Source organism: Heloderma suspectum, chromosome 10, assembly GCF_057233095.1.
Source record: "Heloderma suspectum isolate Gila_16-S chromosome 10, 16-S_ref, whole genome shotgun sequence".
In the NCBI taxonomy this organism is placed as follows: domain Eukaryota; kingdom Metazoa; phylum Chordata; class Lepidosauria; order Squamata; family Helodermatidae; genus Heloderma; species Heloderma suspectum.
In genome coordinates this window covers 39,189,979-39,207,047 of record NC_139467.1, presented here as the reverse complement: position 1 = coordinate 39,207,047, position 17,069 = coordinate 39,189,979, and positions in this window count along the sequence as shown.

The window sequence follows — 17,069 nt, the reverse complement described above, 5'->3', positions numbered from 1 at the left end:
TGATTGATTTTATTTTGATTTGTATCTCTCCTTTCTACCAAGAAAATGGCCATCAAAGTAGCTTGGAATCATAGATTCTCTTGTGTGTCACCACCAAAGATGCCTCTGAAGACAATGTTACCAAAAGAAGGGCCACTGCAGAAAGATCTTAAAATGAGGGGAGGCTCAAGTTGGAGAAGGTCTTTCAGGTAGCCAGTCCCAAGCCATATAGGGCTTTATAGGTCATACCCGGCACTTGGAATTGTATCCGGAAACAGGCTGGTAGCAACTAAAGTGGTTGCAACAAGTCATGGATAGGGATGGTAAGGGTTCCCGACTGAGTCCAGGAGTCTGTCAGACTCCCCCCTGCTCCCCCCCCAATCCAGCTCAGCAACCGGCCACCCCTGCCCACTGGGCCGCACAAGTGGCCAGGATTTATTGGACCCATCAGCTCATGCCTAGCAGCCACCCATCCTCCTTTCAAGCCACCATCTTTTATGCAAGATGGGTCTCTATATGTTTGTATATTTACTGTTGAGCACAACAGAAGCTGTAAAGGGCCATTTCCACAACATTAGAGATCTCTCCCTATTAGGGATGTTGGAGAAATCCTCCACGGACCCCAACGAGGCCAGATTCTACTGAATCCAGTCCCCGGAAGTCTGTGGAGGATCAGATCTCCTACCTTGTCTTCCAGCACGAAGTCCTTGCTGGTGGATCCTCCCTGCTGCCAGCTCCAAAGACCCAGTGATACGGCCAACATGGCTGTATCGCCGGACTGCAGATGCAAATGGCATCTGCTACGCCATTTGTGTCCCTGCTCTTTAATGTGATAGGCTACTTAAATCTTTACGTAGCCTATCACGGTAGGGGTGTACGAAACCCCGCTTACCTGGCTCCGCCGGGTCCCGCTGGGGGGGGGAGGCGCTCTGCGCCTCCCCCCGGAATCCTGGCTGGCTGGCTCCGCTCCATGGGGATTCCGCGGAGCTGCCGGCCAGCTCTGTCAGCAGCCGGACATCTGGCCACTGGCTAGTAGGGACACAAATGGCGGCGGCCGTAGACGCTGCCGTTTGCGTCCCTGAATTCAGCCATGATAGGCTACATAAAGACTTACGTAGCCTATCATATCTGGGTTAAAAAAAAAAATGCGTACGCAAATGGCAGCTACAGCCGCCATTTGCATTCCTTATTTTTGGCCGTCTTAGTCTACGTAAATATTTACATAGACTAAGACGGCCAAAAATAAGGAATGCAAATGGCGGCGGCCGTAGCTGCCACCATTTGTGTATGCGTTTTTGTTTTTGTTTTAACCCAGACGTGATAGGCTACGTAAGTCTTTACGTAGCCAATCATGAATGGGGGGGGAAAAAACAGACTGCAAATGGTGGCGGCGGTGGCGTCAGCCTGTTGGAAGACCAGCCGCCGCCGCCGAAGCCACCGCTGGAGCCACCGCCGTCCGGAACATCCGCCCCAGGTAAGTCTCGTCCCGGGGGGAATCCGCGGGGGGGGCGGGGGGGCAGGCCATTCCGCCACGGAGTTTGGGGGCCGAATGCACTGGCATTCGGCCTCACCGAGATCCATGGCAGAATTCTCTGACATCCCTATATCACGGTAAAGAGCAGGGACGCAACTGGCCTAACCACTGTGCTGGATGCCATTTGCGGATGAAGACTGGCCGCGGCCAGGAGTCCAGCAGCGGTCGGCCCTGGCCAGCGGACTCACTGTGGAGCGGAGCCAGCTGGGGAGGATTCGAGGAGGAGGACCAGATGGCCTCCTCCCCCCTGCGGACCCCCCAGCGGACCCAGGTAAGTGGGGTTCGTACACCCCTACTCTATATAGAGAAGTCTCTCTATAAAATATAGATCTGCATCTTGTGCAAAGGATGGTGCCTCGCATGGAATAGCGGACAGCCGTGATGCACTCCCAGGCAGCTGTCCAAGACCTCTAGGGGCCTGCACAGCCTGGATTGTGCATGCGAGCCGAAGTGGTGGCTGCTCAAGCACCTTCAGAGTGTGGGCTCCAGTGCATCTGTCCATCCCTAGATAGGGTTGTACTAACCCCATATTTTCCGGTCCGAGGGGGGGGGCTTCCAGAGGGGCCAGCTGCTCTGCTCCAGGCCCCTCAAAATCCTCCAGAGCAGCTCCATGTCCAGCTCCAGCTCCCTGGCATGGGGTATACGCTGCCATTACCATATTGCAGGGAGAAATACAGCCATGAATGGTGTAGTGGATGCCACTTGTGGACGTAAAGCACTGTTTTTTCCCCCCCCCCCTAAATAGAGCCGTAAACGGCTGCAATTAGGTTAAGCTCAGGGCTTTACGGCCGCAAGTGGCGTCCACTATGCCATTTGCATCTGTATTTTTTCAAGTGATAGGTAGGGATGTCAGAGAGATCTACCACCGATTGATATTCTTTGGAATCTGGCCTCTGGAATCTGCAGCGGAACGGCCCAACTTACCTCTGCTCCAGGAGGATTTTGGCCGGAACGGAACTCGGCTGCTTGAGCCTTAACCAGAGCCATTCACCTCTGTGCCGATAGCCATTTTTCTTTAAAAAATGGCTATCAGCAGGATAAATACGTAATTTATTTTGCTAATCTTATCAAAACACTTTTTGCTTTCCTCAGATGTTTCACCTGAGCAGGGACCTCTAAATTGCTTTCAATTTTGATTTAGACATAGCATTTTGGTGCCACACTACACAATTGGTGAACAGCCTGTCATTTAAGCCATCTGCTATCTTGTGGAATGGCATTTGAAAATGCCATCCTCAAACAATGCTTCCTCTTATCCTCATTTTGAAAACACTCATGCACACACAATTGCTTGAATCATTGTATTCGTCATATTAGGGAACAATTTCATTTAAAAGTGATAAATTGCATCCCACACACCTTGAGTCCACATCCTCCGTGTTCATTAGTTTTATGCCTCTTTCCTATTTCATGCACACCGGCCAAACTCCTCCATTCCTCTTCCAGTCTCGTAGCATGTTTCCTTGGATGCCTGTAGTGAGTACAGTGGAAGTATAACTTATTATTTTTTTGAAAGACACACACACACACAGACCACAAAACTTTTAATTAGAGAGTCTGATGAATAGTTAGGGCTGCTTCTGAAATTTCCCTCCTCTCAGAATTCACCCTGGATTTTGGTGTTGCTAATTTCCTGGTGTTGTTTCCAACATGGAACCGTTGCATTAGAGATTCTCCATTGTTCCTTATTTATTTTTACAGAAAACTCTGCATGCGGTTTACTAGAGCTTTCAATTTCTTTGTCTTCCTGCCCCCCACCTCATCTGTGTGCACATATGAAATGATAAAACACTGTAAAAATATTGTTGTGATTGGTTGTATCAGGATTCTTTTCCTGTGGTATTTTAGGGATGTGCACATATGTCCTTGTACATTAGTAACAGCAAGCTGATCAAGATTGCTTTGGTTTTGTTGTATCACACATCCACATCAGTAATTTAGAGTGGGGAAACATTGGGAAGGAACTGAAAGCTATGGTGATCTGCTTTTGTTTCAGTTTGGGAATTACATTTATAAATTCTTCTAGGTAACACAGAATTCAGGTGGAGTGGAATGCGAAGCACACAGGGAACAATAAAAGAATGGAACAATAGAGACATTGGGTTGGATCCAGACTAACTTGGGTCCCATTGAAGTCAATATGGAAAGCTAATCATGACTAGGGATGGGGGAGAATTTTGGTCAGTTTGCATTTTATGGTGAACCTACCTAATTCACACCCATCTGCACTGGCCAAATTCCATAGGTACTGACATGACCAACATGGACAGCACCATGTTATACCTGGCTGCCATGTCGCTGTTAACAATACGGAACAGTTTCTTGTTTTTTTTAAAGAGGTGGCCACCCTAATTCAACACAAAAAAACCCACGGCTGAATACACAGGGATTCAAAGCCAGACTTTTAGGTTGTAAGCACTCAAAGCCCTCTGCCTGGATAGACAAAACTGTCAGTTTGCTTTCTCCCACATTCATTTTTTTTTTACATTCTTCCCATCCCATTTATGAAGAATTTTGGTAAGCTCTTATCAAAACGTGAACCTAATGAAATTCTCACCCATCCCTGGATGATCTTTTTCTGAGGCCAATGGAATGTGGAGTGGATGCCAGGAAATCAAGAGGCTGAGGCTGGGGGAGAACATACTTAAAGAGCCCTTTAGGCTCTGCCAGAACATTCATGTTAATGCATCTGTGCATCATGCATGTGCCACCTTTCTCTCAAGCTCCAGATAGGGATGGGTGGACTCACAGTGCTGTAGGGCTGCCTGTCCTCTTAGTGAGCAGCCATTTAGTAAGCTGCCAGTGAGCTGTCAGAGTTTTCCGGAGAGGTGATGTTACATAAATGGCAGCCATAAAGGGGCCATTTATGCAACATTATAAGTGTAAATGGACCATTCTGAGTGGGTCCAGTAAGTGGTGTTGGCTCAGTCAATGGGGTCTGGAAGGCCAAGCTGGGGGGGGGGGAGTCCATTGGCCTCCACCCCCTTCTTGAACTCCTGCTAGATCTCTAGCTCCATATGTATCTCCCTTCCTTCCTGATACCTATTGGGCTCAGATGGCAGAACAGCTTAAGGGTTGACTATGGTGGCCACCATGAAACCTGAGGCAGGTCAAAGTCACCATCATCAGACCTATAGGGAGGGGCAGCCTGTGGCCATTCTGATGTCGAACTACAACTCCTAATCCCTGATCATTGTCCCTGCTGGCTGAAGCTGATGGGAGTCCAACAGTAGCTGAAAGGTCACAGGTTGCTCTCTCCTACTTTAGATGTTTATGTGCACACCTGGCCCCCAAATCACTTTCTCCCAGATTCAGATTTTATAAATCTTATGTCCTTTCTCTCCCAAATGTGAAGAACTTTGTGAATGTTAGTAAATTCTCATCAAAAAGAAACTGGAAAGAAATTCTCAGCATCTTCACCAGCCAAATTCAATAGGTACAGCTCTTCCCAGTGTGGAGGGGACCACATTGTACCTGCCTGCCATGTTAAAGATGAGAAACCTGTCAGGAAAAAAGAGGTGGCAACACCCATTTAGAACACAAGGATCCCAGTAGGGATGGTGGAGAAATCCGCCGCGGACCCCAATGAGGCCAGATTCCTTTGAATCCAGCTTCCAGAGTCCGTGGTGGAGTAGCACTACTCACCTCCGCCTCCCTCTGGAATCCTACGGAGCTGTCCTCTCTCTGCAGCGATTCTGCAGAGCCGCAGCAGGCCAGCTCCGTATCGTATTGCTGGCCTGGCAAATGGCTGCAGCCACAAGTGGCATAGCGGACACCACTTGCGGCTGTAAAGCCCCTTAGTTTTACCTAAATGCAGCCATAAATGGCTGCAATTAGGTTAAACTAAGGGCTTCATGTCTGCAAATGGCATCCACTACACCATTTGCATCCCTGTACTCAAATCCCTGAGCCTGGATGGAGGAACCCGCCAGTTTTGGTTTCTCCCACATTCAGCATTTCTTAATCTCAAGTTCTTTTTGTCCTGAAAATGGAGAACTTTGTGAATTTTGGTAAATTCTTTTCACAACCTGACTGAAAATAAATTCTCACCTGTCCCTAAGCTCAGCTGACTCTTATCTTGAGCGCTACCCCTCTAATTTGCCTCCAAGATGGAATAAAACCTTTCTAGCAACCTGAGCTCTGGAAACACCTCTGCTTATTTCTCCTTGGCTGGTATTTACAGGGAGAGATGGCTTTGCATCACTCCCAACAACAAAACTCAATTTCCATCTTCCCAGTGTAACAGCTAAACTATTACACAGACACACACAGAGACACACTCACACAGTTGCCAGGAAAGTCAGCAGCGACACCCATGCCTTTAGGAAGTGATTAATTGCAACTAGATCTTCCAATGACGACAGCAAATACCCCCGCACCATTTTACAGTCTCTCCCATTGCACAAAGCTGATCATACCCCTCTGTGAAATATTTATGCTGAATTCATTTTGGAAGGTTGCCGTGTGCATTCCCAGCAAGCCAGGTTCAGCCACGGAGCTGTTCAAAGAGCATTTGGATCCTTCCGCGGGGAAAATGTCTTGCAATCAGAAGCCTGGTGTTCATTCCCTTCCCACCACCTCCATCTGCTGCATGCAGTGATAAAGCTGCCCTCTAAAACCAATGGCAAGAATACGGCTTAAATTAAAATGAGTGCTACACATATTCAAAGAGCTGGTGGTCTCTTTAAAATCTGAACTGCTTTTTCTCTGGCTGCTAGTTTCTCTTCTAAGGCCGTGATCCATCCTATGCTCAGTTACTAGGTTCATGGCTAAGCCCTATTGAACCCAATGGAACTTACTTCTGAGTAAACATGCATAGGATCTGTTTGTCAACTCCTTATCGCTATTGCTGAAGAGGGAACAGGTTAAACTTAACCTGATGGGAGTACATGAAGTTCAAGTATTGACTGGGATAAGATCAAAATCTGAAAAGCAGAAACAGAATCATGGCAGAATACTGTGGTTCTGTTATTTCCCATTGTTGATTTGATGAGCATTCTGAAATCTGTCCTTGGACTGATGTTTCCATAAAGTGTTTTGGTTGTAATTCAAAGAAATGTGGGATAATAATCTCCCAGCGAATACACTGAGCAATGAAATATTCAAGCCAACAAATATGTGCTTATATTGTGAGAATGAGGAATACAGTTTGAAATGGGCAACCATCAACACTGCCTAGTAACAACTAGAAATGTGTGAGCATTATCCTATTGTTTCCCCAGGAGCTTTTTGCTTTGCCTTTCCACCTTCTCGGATACCTATAGAATGTTCTCTATCTTGGAGAGATCCTTGTTTTCCTGAAAAAAACTTCTGTGATGATTGATGAGAGGTCCTTGTGCTATGCTCCTCCCTTAAAAAAAGCAGACATCCCTTATAGAAGTCGGCTGGTACATGTGTGTTGAGTAGCTGTAGCATTGTTGGCTGGGAATGTGCATTTGAACTGGAAAGCTTTTTGGAATGCACATCAGAATGTGTGTCCCACAGAGAGAAATTTACTGCTGACAGACATTTTCACTCAGATGCATGTCCAGGCTCTGTCCTCCACCCTTCCAACGGAGTTTGGGCATCCAACTAGTGATTATATTTTTTCTAATGTCTGAAAGAAAATTGGAGAGAATCAAACATGAAGAAGGTTCAGGATAATTGCCCTCACCAGCAGAACAACAATATCAGTGCCCAAAGAAATGGAAGCTGGTGGATTGTTGGAGGAATCCATTTTGGGGGTGGAGCTTGATGAGTTTACACCAGCTCAGCTGCCCGGGCTCAGGCTCCATCATCTGTGAGTTGGCCTAACTTGAGTTGTGACAAGTTGGGCAACCCTGTGGATTATTCGGGGGGGGGGGGGCTTGCACAAATCATGATTTGTGCAAAATGGTGGCCATAAATAGCATAATTTGCACAAAGTGGTGGCCATCAATGGTCTAATTTATGCAAATTAGACCATTGACAACTGCCATTTTGCAAAAATCGGCCCACGATTTTGTGCAACCCCCCCCCCCGTAAAGTTCCCACATTTCAGGAACTGTCAAATGGCTCGGCTCGCTAATGCAAGCTGAGCCGGGTTCGCCATGACAATCTGTCAGGCACAAACTAGGGCTGGACTTCCCTGTGACAGATAACCCTAATTACTGGGACATGTCTTCCTACCACCCTGACCACTGTTTTAAAGCAGAGAAAATCACAAGCAGCTTTATGGCTTCCTTCTCTTTCTCCCTGCACTCTTCTACTCTCTCCCTCACACACACAGAGGGCAGTATCCAACACCACAGCTCTACTTATGCCATTGACATAGCGCTAGCATAAGTGACCTCTAGTCGAATGCTATTGGTGTTGCACTAGAGGCAAGCAATGCTCGTACTATGTCAATTGCATAAGTAGAGTGGCAGCAATGGATACCGCCCAGAGTTAGGGATGGGTGGATGTGTCACATTTTATCTTGTCAAAGTTCTCTATTTTCCACTGCGAAGATCAGTTCATCCCAGTTCTATTTGAGGTATTCTCCCCCACATGCAAAGCTGTGTGTATTTTTGTGCACATTTTTCAAATGTACAGAGTTCTGGATATGTGCACTCATTGACTCAAAGCATATTGGCACATATGTTAGAATTGCACACAGTTTTCTTTGCGCAGTTTTCAAATGCATGCATGTTGCATTTTTTCTTTCTTTCATGGAATGTGTTGCAAACTCAGACAGTACACATTTCTGACTACAAAATGTGTTTGGTTCCCTGATTGTTTCTGGGAGGTATGAATTGGGTAAATTATATATATATATATATATATATATATATATATATATTAGGCTGACCATACGTACCGTTTAAACGGGACAGCACCATTTTTTTCATATTTCCCTACCATCCCGTTGTTTTAATATAAATGTCAATTTTGTCCCATTTTTAATTTTTTGTAAATAACTGAACACATTTATCATAAGGCTCTATGCTAATCAATGCGTGCAGTAACACTACTAGTGTGACGAAAGAGGAAGTTCCATTTCCTTTACCCAGCCAGGGCCAGGCTTCTTGAGCTAGCGACGATCAGACGCTGCCCCCTTGCTTGTCTGCAGTGGCGGGGAATTCGAGAGGCGGTCGCTAAGCCCCATTCGGCATGTGGGAGCCAGGAGGGTGAGTCTTACTGTTATTTCTACCATCATTCCGCCCACAGAGATTCTTTCTGCCCTACATTCAGTTTGATTCGGACTTTTCAGGCTCATATTTCAGTTCAACAGGCTGTTAGCTATTTTTTTATTACAGCGGAATATTACATAACCCCATCCCGTTTCTGTCATCCCAATATCCCGTTTTTGTCTCAAGGAAATATGGTCAGCCTATCTATCTATCTATCTATCTATCTATCTATCTATCTATCTATCTATCTTGACAAAGTGAATTCCTCATTCATCCTTACTCTGAGCAGCAGGGGAGCTGCTCTGTGTAATTCAAGTGCAAGTTGTGTAGGTGTGTGTGCATGTGAGAGATTGAGAGTGAGAGAGAGAGAGAGAGAGAGAGAGAGAGAGAGAGAGAGGAACTCTTGCATGGGCATTTCCCATGCATTTGGTACCCCACCAGAAGGCATGGTGCTTATTTCGTGAGAAAGAATTAATGTGATGGTTCCCATCCATCAGGCCACATTATCCACATATGTGCCTTGCAGCATGGCATGTGAAGTTGTTTCCCCCACACCCCAATGAATGTTTAGCAAGTATGTATTTTGATTTAAGACTTTAGCGAAATCTCCCACACACATTTTTGTGGGTCCCTTTTATAGGCCATAGATGCTTGTGTGAAGTGGGGAAGTGGGGGAGGCAATTATCATTCAGATATGCTGATTCATATATTTTTACTTTTTTAGTTCATTGCCAAGCTCTAAACTTTATCTCTTACCACCCCATCCCCCATCAGTTCAGACACAGGTATCTGCTCTACTTCTTCTGCAGTTTAAAGATCTGAAGCCTTCATGAGAGGATAGCCAAGAAATGGGTCTGTTATAAAGGATCATGGCCTCTCTTATTTGGAATGATGCTCTCCTTCCCTGAGGCCCTCATCCTCCATGACAGGAGAGGAACTGTGTCAGGTTGATGGTGGGATGCCTCTACCACATCCCTGAAGACTTTGTCTATAGACCTTTCTGCCTTTCTGCACATCTCCAGCTCAGCTACCTTGGTATGAAAGGAACCAACTTATTCCTGGGAGTGCAGAGCATTAGGTGCACAGCCATGACTGGGGCACCTTCTCGCTTGTACAGGTCAACGTTTGCAGGTAAACATTTCACACAGATGCTGTCATGCAGGGGTGGGAAACCTTCGGTCCTCCAGATGTTGCTGGGCCCCAACTCTTCTGAGTTCCCACCAGCATGGCCAATAGCCAGGGATTGTCATAGTCAAACAACATCTGCTGTAGTTGCACTTTTGAGGAACAGGAGTTGTCAGTTTTGGTGTTCATGCTTGAACAAAACATCTTTTAAAAGAAATACTTTTTATTCTATTTTTTATCTTTATAAATGAAATAAAGAGTACCAACAACCTAGTCATTATCTACAGTTTCCAACAATACAGTATTCTTTGGAGGACACAGCAATAACAAAAAAGGGGAAAAAAAACAGAAGAAGGAAAAGGAAGAAGAAAGCAAGAAAGAAAAAGAAAAAAATATTAAAAAGTTACTTAAAAGGATCAAATTTAAACTCCATTACACACAAACTTCAAATATCATTCTACTTAAAAGTTATGCCTATAACACTGCCAATATTACAATTCAGTACAGCATAGATAATCAACCTTACATTTCAGTATCACATCATCAGTCTTATAGCAAGGGAACATACCTACAATTCATTTCCAATAACCACCATATGCTGCCCTTCAGTTAGCATATAATAATAAAGCTTAACAATTTAAGCAGTCAAGAATATTACTAATCCAAGTCTCATAATAATGACAGTAATAATAATAAAAAGGAAGGAAATTAAAAAAGGATAAGACATATGCTTGAACAAAACATCTGAGGAATTCCAAGGAAAGCAGTGTGTGTGTGTGTGTGTGTGTGTTTGGGAGGGGGGACTAGTGAAATTCCTCAGAAGATTTCCTCACATTCCTCAGTTGCCAACAGATGTGGTCTATAAGGATATTTAAGGTGGATTTAGGGGAGGGCCAACTCCCATGTCCTGCAGTCCACATGCATTCCTCAGTCTGATTTTATGTGGTCTCAGGAGCTACCTGACTTTGCTGTTCCTTTCCTTCCACCTCATTGAGTTCCTTCCCCACTCTTGCCCCTGCAACACCGCCAGACTTCACCTCTGTAATTGTCCTTTAAGTGCTTTCTCTTCAGCATGTGTGTCTGTTGGAAACAGCTGAAGTAGAGAGAAAGTGCAGGGCACTCAACCTAAGTTAAAACAATGATGGCTAAGATAATGGAGATGGAGTGAGGTGGAGGGAAAAAGCCCTCTACAAGGATCCAGTGGAAGCAGATTCCTGCTTATCAATTTGTGAAGACATAACTCACTTTCTGTATGGTAAAACTGATCATCTGTTGGGCCAAAAATTCCCCTCACAGATCTGACTAGCATCAGGTGCTAATTCAGCCAATCAGAAAATTAGAACCAGCCCCGCTTGCCCAATCAGAGAAAAGAACCTAGAATTCCTACCATCCTGTGAAGCAGTTCAATTAGAAAGCAGATAACCAGCTTGGGGGGGGGGGTGTAAGAAGACATAGAGGGGCAGCTTGAGAGAGGGAGTGAGAGGAGTATACCAGAAAGAGAGAGAAACGGCGGTAGCCCTGCTCTGGCCCCACCCACCATTGGTATGTGTGTGGCCTCCAAAAAATTCCCTTCAAGGGAATGTGGATCATGAGAGTGGAAAGATTCCACACTCATGATTTTGAGTAGGGATGGATGGACTCACATGAGTCCGCAGTCAATGGGCGCTCAAGAAGGGCTTAGCAAGAGGTCTGGGGGTGCCCCTCCAGGTGCCTGCTTCTCCGTGTGAGTGACCATTTTAATGCAAGATGGGGGCTCTTTTTTTTGTATATCTAATGTTGCACACAATGGTTGCTGTAAAGGGCCTCTAACATTAGAGGCGTCTAATGTTGCAGAAATGGCCCTTTACAGCCACCGTTGTGTGCAACATTAGATATACGAAGAACCAGAGCCCCCATCTTGCATTACACTGGTGGCTTTCATGAGGACAGGTGGCTCCTGGGCACAAGCAGACAGGACTGGTAAGTCCCAGCTGCTCATATAGCCCAGCAGGTGGGGGTGGGGGCTGTGTTGGGGGGAGATTTCTCTGAGTTCCCTACTTGTATGTCCCTATGGAGAACCTGTTTTCTGAAGCAGTATAGGGCTTGAGAGTTTCCCAGCATCCTTATGAAGAGACTAACCACCAGCGATGGTCCAGCCATGCTACAATGGCTACCAGAAGAATTTGACCAGGAAGGACCAGGGTACAAATCCCTTCTAGGGATGGCACAGGCACCCGACTGGGTACAAGAGTCTGTCAGACATCCCCCCCCACCTGCTCGCCCGCCCCCCAAATCCAGCTCAGCAAGCTGCTGCCCCTGTCCACTGAGCCACGCAAGCAACCGGGACTTACTGGAACTGTCTGCTCATGCCCAGCGGCTGCCCATCCTCCTTTCAAGCCCCCATTTTTTATGCAAGATGGAGCTCTATATTTTCACATATTTGCTGTTGCACACAACAGCAGCCATACAGGGCCATTTCCACAACATTAGAGGCCTCTAATATTGTAGAAATGGTCCTTTATGGCCACCGTTGTGCACAACAGTAAACATATGAAAATGCAGAGCCTCATCTTGCATAAAAGATGGTGCCTCACATGGAGGAGTGGGCAGATGCAGGACGTGCACAGACAGCCCTCCGAGCCCTCCGGGGGCTCACGAAGCCTGACTCACATGGTGAGCAGCAGCTGCAGCTGCTTGAGTGCCCACCGAGCATGGACTCCAGTGAGTCCATCCATCCCTAATCCCTCCTCAGCCATGAAGCTGTTAAGGTCACTTACCTCACTATGCTGACGCATGGACAAGTCACTGTCTCCAAGCCTGACACCCCACACTGGCGTGCTGTGAGGGGGGAGGTGAAATGCCACTGCACCGACGGAGCTCCGTGAAGGAAGTGTGGGATACAAATGTGATAAATCAATAAAACCACTGGGAACAATAAGATTGTTCCTGGAATTTGCTCCTGCTCTCCACTCCAAGAATACTGCAGGCTGCTTTGGATGATGCTCAGCCTGCTGCAGTGATAAATATGACATGCTTTTTTATTTTAATAATTAAAAAGGCGCTTCTTAAAAAAAAAATGGTACTCTCAGACTCCTCCATAGAATGGACTACTGCATTTATCTAAGCCTTTCATGATGCTAAAGGTTTTATGAGCACTTCAAAGAGGAGATAAGAATGCCTTATTTTTATATTGGAAAAACAGATGTCTCTCAAACTGCCTTCCTGTTCATCACAAGTGTAGTTATTTTCTCTTTTAGATTCTGCATCTGGATCATTGGGCTTTATGTTTTTTTGTTAAGTGTTGTGGAGGCCAGAATAATGAGAGAGGGGCTAGGGGAACTGTGTAGGGGAGTAATAAAAGAAGAGAACAATGAATCCAACACAAAAACCACTGTAGTCTTACTCAGGTGAAGTCTCTCTGGAAATAGTTTGTGCAAACGATCTGTAGCCTTTCCTCAATTTTTGCAGGTGTCATGTCTGCCTTTGATTGATTCCCTGGTTTCAGTTACTGTTCTAGAGCATTCTCAGTAATAACAGGCTGTTCCTGTGGTTGCAAGAAAACATGGAAACTTGCAAAAGTGGACTTCATGCATTTCTCCATGTTGATTAACCTCATGGGAGGCAGAGCAGAACCACTGCCTTACCTCTGATGTTGCCATTAATCTCTGGACTTGCCCCTCATATCTACATGTTCAAGAGAATAGGGTGTGTAAAGCACATAGGAACATCATGAAATCAGGAAAGTTGGTTGTACAGGGTAGGGATGTACAAGAATTACATTTCTGTATGTACATCATCCAAACATGTCCCATTCACAATCCTGAACACAAATGCAAGCAATCTGTCAGGGACGCTCTGACTTGGACTCCTGCATTGAGCTGGGGGTTGGACTCGATGGTCTTATAGGCCCCTTCCAACCCTGCAATTCTATGATTCTATGAGAAAGTTCTCCAAAAATGTTTGTAAATTCCCAAACTCATGTTCAAAAACTGGGCATTAAAAATGGTGCAATTTTTAAAAAAAATTGTGTGTGTGCAAAAAATGCTCATTTTCATACTGTATGGGGGGAATCATAGAGTAGTGGGTTTGGAAGGGGCCTGCAAGGCCATCGAGTCCAACCCCCTGCTCAGTGCAGGAATCCAAGTCAGAGCATCACTGACAGATGGCTGTCCAGCCTCATCTTGAACGCCTCCGGTGTGGGAGAGCCCACCACCTCCCTAGGTCATTGGTTCTATTGTTGTATTGCTCTAACAGTCAGGACGTTGAGTGCACTTTCCTTTTTCTTTTTAATGTGAATTTCCCCCATTTGAACTGTACACTTTCCCCACTCAAACAAAATGAGAGCACAATGGAACTTGTTCACTCATCCCTAGTACAGCGTTCCTGACTGTGCGGAGCACCCATGAAGGAATGTTGCAGTAGTCCGAGAGGGGGTGGTGGTGGATTCCAGTGGACTCCTCCCTGCTTGGCCTCCTGGACCCTGCTTGCCAAGATGCCACACCTAACAGACTCACTGGCTGAGCCACTGCATTGTCCACAAGCACCTGGCAGCCTCCCCTTCCCTCAGTGAGCTGCCATTTTGTGAAAAAATGGCATTTTTGGTTTTCCTGTAAATGTAACGTTATGTAAATGGTGGTTGTAAAGGGCTTGGTGGATGGGTGGTGGTGTGGATGGAGGTGAGTCCATCTGTCCCTTCACCTATGTGCACACAGCACATAAGATATATGCATAAGATGTCCCACTGGATACATGGATGGATGGCAGTGGGCCCAGTGCTGTTGAGGGTGCAGTCAGCAGACACGGTCCTCCTTCACTTGTTCAAGCAGGGCTGGATTCCCCCCTCGACCAATCTGGTAGGATGGATGATGTCAGGGATGAGGCTCCACCCTGGAGCCCCAGCCCTACCCTGTCACCATCCAGCCCCAAACATTTTACTTTTTTCTGTGCAGAGAGAAATACAGAGTTCTGTGTTTCTCTCTGTATGGAGGCTAGGGGTGTACGAAACTTACCTGTCCACTGAAGGGGTCCATGGGGGGGGAGGCGATCTGCCCCTCCCCCCAGTATCCTCCCCAGCTGGCTCTGATCCACAGAGCCACCAGCTGGGCCCGTCTGCAGTCGGACTTCCGGCCGCTGCCACACAAATGGAGTCTGGCGTAGCGGACGCGATTTGCGTACCTGCCCTTGGCCGTGAATAGGCTACGTAAATATTTAGGTAGCCTATTACAGCAAAGAGCAGGGAGGGATGCAAATGGTGTAGCAGACACCATTTGCATCCCTGACCTTGGCCATGATAGGCTACATAAATATTTACATAGCCTATCATGGCCAAGGGCAGGGACGCAAATGGCATAGTGGACACCATTTGCGTCCCTGCTCTTTGCCGCAGATGGCTGCGGAATGGAGATGAAGACGACGGACCCAGACCGGCCACAGCCAGGTAGGGTCCATCCCGACCAGCCTTCATGGGGTGGTGGAGGGGAGCAGTCCATTCCTCCACAGACTCCGGGGGCCTGGATTCTAAAGAATCTGGCCTCATTGGAGTCCGTGGCAGATTTTTCTGCCATCCCTAATGGAGAGAGAATCAGCCAGCATTCTGAGGAGTGGGTCCTCCAAGTGCCACCCAAGTCATGCACCAGTTTCCCACACTGCATCTCATCCTGACTGGGATGGTGTGTGAAAGGAGTCAGCTGGTGCTTGGAGTTCCTTGCTCCATGCAGAGAGAGAAGCACAGAGCTCCATATATTTATCTGCACAGAGAAAAGTAAACTGGGTGGGGATGAATTGGGGGAGGTGGGGGGGGCTTGGACGGGGGGCAGTGGAGGTTTGTCCAAGGATTAGATGATCAACCTCTATGGACTGAATTTGGCTTATGGACTGAAGGTTTCCCAGCCCTGATGAGGAGGAATACATGAAAGGGGCTTCTACTTACCTGCCTTTTTAAAAAATGTTCTGTACTTTAGACTGCTTTCTCCTAGGGAAGTTGGAGAAATTCTCCATGGACCCCAATGAGGCTGGATTCTATTGAATCTGCCCCCCCCCCCCCGAAGTCTGTGGAGGATTGGATCTCCTACCTCCGCCTCCCCGTGAAGTCCCTCGCTGGCACTGGCTCTGACGCCCCAGTGATACGGCTGCCATTGCCATATCGCTGGCTGGGCTGACGGACTGCAGATGCAAATGGCATCTGCTACACCATTTGCATCCCTGCTCTTTGATGTGATAGGCTATGTAAAACTTTATGTAGCCTATTGCATGAAAAAAAACAGGGACGCAAATGGTGTATCTACATCCCTGTTCCTTTGCGCAATAAGCTCGTAGCCTATCATGTCAAAGAGCAGGGACGCAAATGGTATCTGCTACACCAGACACCATTTGCATCCGCAGTATGTCAGTCCAGCCAGCGATTCGGCAATGGCAGCCATATCACTGGGGCTTCAGAGTCGGCTGGCGGCTCCATGGAATCACTGCGGAGCAGATCCGGCCAGCGGCTCCATGGAATCACTGCGGAGCAGATCCGGCCAGCCAGGATTCCGGGGGGGAGGGACAGATCGCCTCCACCCCCCAGCAGACACAGCAAACCGGAATGGCGTGAGTATTTCGTACACCCCTACTTTCTCCAGAGGCTCAGAGCAGCTGACAATTAAAAAACACGAACTCAACAATAAAAATTAAAATATTTTACCGTATAAAGTTTATGATATACAACACAATCACAGCACAAATCATAAAACCAACTCAATACCAGCTGAAATTAAAACACACACACAGCAACAACAAGAAAGCAAATTTTGCACTGTTTACTGGACGTTGCATGCAAAAGGAGGGTCATTCCCTATTTAGCAAGAAGAAAAAATGTTTTTAGAAAGTGTATAAATGCTGAAGAATGGGAAGGTCTTTCAGAGAATTGAGGGGTCTCCAAATGTGCACTCTCTCTCTCTTTCTCTCTCTCTCTCTCTCTCTCTCTCTCTCTCTCATTCTCTTTCCCTTTTTCTCTTGCACTGAAAATGTTCACCAATGAAAATTGAGCCCAGGCATTGCACAGTTACACAATGTCCAAAGAAAATGGTCAGTTTCAAGTTTAAATGGACAGGATGACATGAATAGGTTTGGGAGACAACATCAGATACCACCACCGTTACAGAAAACTGGACAGTGTAATTAGTTCGTGTGGCAGAAAATTCAAGGGAGAGTGGTAAGAAAAGTACATGTCAGACAAAGCAGTCTTCTACAAAACAAGTCCATTCTCTAAAACAGCACAAGAATTGGAAGAGGTGTCTGCATTGTTCTGAATTACACTGCCTGCTGGTTAGCCGAAATGGGCAAGT